This window comes from Triplophysa rosa, linkage group LG8, assembly GCF_024868665.1.
Source record: "Triplophysa rosa linkage group LG8, Trosa_1v2, whole genome shotgun sequence".
NCBI classification, from domain to species: Eukaryota; Metazoa; Chordata; class Actinopteri; order Cypriniformes; family Nemacheilidae; genus Triplophysa; species Triplophysa rosa.
This window is the reverse complement of record NC_079897.1, coordinates 876,247-878,277: the sequence shown is the minus strand read 5'-3', so window position 1 is coordinate 878,277 and position 2,031 is coordinate 876,247.

Genomic DNA, 2,031 nt, shown 5'->3' with positions numbered 1-2,031 from the left:
GTGCATTTGAGGTCTGCCTATTATTTTATTGAGGAACAAACAAAAAGGTGTCATTGAAAGAGAAAGCATATAATAATATAGACCGTTTCATCGGACGCGCGCGCGCCTGACCCCCAATTAACTTCCGGTTTGTTTTTGGCTAGCGTCTAACAATATAACTATTTATATTTAATTTAATTTATGTTAATATCAATTTGTATTATTATTTTACTGTATAGTGATTGTATTAAATAAACGATTTGTTGGATTTTGTTGTATGTTCATTTTATTAAATAAACAATTTGTTGAATGGGTCCTGCAGTTTGGTCACATTTAAAGGAACCGTCTGGTACACTGACATCTAGCGGTTGAGCTTGGTATCGCAGTCTAAATTCAAAATATTGGAGAGACAAGTTTGGCCAAGTAACGCTTCTTCTTTTGCTTGTTATCAGAAATAATCTATAGGCGCTCAATTGTTTGTGAATATGTACCGGAAGTTCAGTTGGGGGGGGTCACAAAAGTGCGCATGCGCAGTAACGTTGAAACGTCTATAAACAAAATATATAAATAAAAAATGACTTTTAAACGAGAGAGCGTTTCTGATTGGCTAAAACCTTCGACTGATGATGTGTAGAGTCTCGGCCTGTAACGTTGTTACTGTAACGACAAACATGATGCGGTATTGATGTGCGCATGCCCAGTGGAGGTAGCTGTTTGTATAACGGCCTGTAACACAGGTGACTGTGAAACGAGTCGAATCTCATGTCTGTTCTGACAGCAAGGAGAAATGTAATCAAAATGCTGACTAACAACATAACTGTGCAAGTTTGAATAGGAAAGTAGATTGATTGATCAACTTTTAATAGAGAGTAATTCCTGTGTCGTCATGGCGTCATCAGCGAAAGCCACAAACAAAACAAAAAGGTAAAAGAAAATACGACACATATTACATTAAATTTAGGTTTATTCGGAACCGAGACAAGCACTTGCTGTCCACAATGTGTTTTATGCAAAGTTGATGTGATTTTGAGGGCATTTGTTTACTTCTGTAGGCCTACGGTTCAAACTTGGTGTTGTGTCGTGCGTCATCTGCGCCGCCATATTGGACCGGGCAAATATTATTTATTTAAAAGTCACACTGAATTATAAAAACTAATGCGCATGCATGATTTGGTTTTTTTTGTTTATTACTAAAACGTCCCTAATATAATGATATTCATTGATTGTGTGTTAATCATGGACAGCCACTAGATGGCACTAGATGTTTAGTGATTACTGGGCTGTGGGGTGTTAAGCAAAGAACTCTTTGGTGTTAGTCAAGGAAACAAAACACTTGCTTTTATTGCTTTGATTGTGGAAATGGCTTTTTTTCTGTCACCAATGTACATTTTATGTTTGGTGTTTTATTTAATGACTAAATACAAGCCCTCTCCATCTAATCTCAACCCTTTTATTATAGTAAAAGTGTAGTATCCATGTTTATTTGGTGAATTGATTACCAATTGTATTACCATAGGTTTACTACAAATATAGTGAAGTGAGACAATGGTAGATGTGTGGTTACTATGGTGTTGATACACACACTGTAGTTAAGTTATGGTCACTGCAGTAAAACCACGAGTAAGTGTCATACATTCCAAACAGTAACAATTGTTGTGACAATTGTTGCTTTCTTCTCTAGAATATTTTATTCCGTTTCTTTAATCTGCGCTTTTTTTGTACTCAGATGTGTTTGGTGCAGTTCAGAAGACTACATACTAAACAGTGCCGTGCGATCGTTTATAAGGCTGGTGTGTTTCAGCGCAGCGAGGATTGATTCGGGGGCCAAATGAGGACCCCGACTGGGCCACACAATGCCATGTGTGAATGGAGAGAGGAGGGTCTGCCAAATGCAAATGTGCTGCTGGAGAGATCCTCCTCTGCCATTGACAACTGCCTATTTCCATTGGGAGTGGGGTGGAAGTGGGAAAATAATGCAAGTTAAGCATTGCCACTTTCACACGGTCACACGCATTCCTTCATCTGCGCAGGAGCGCGCAGCAGAGACGCGGA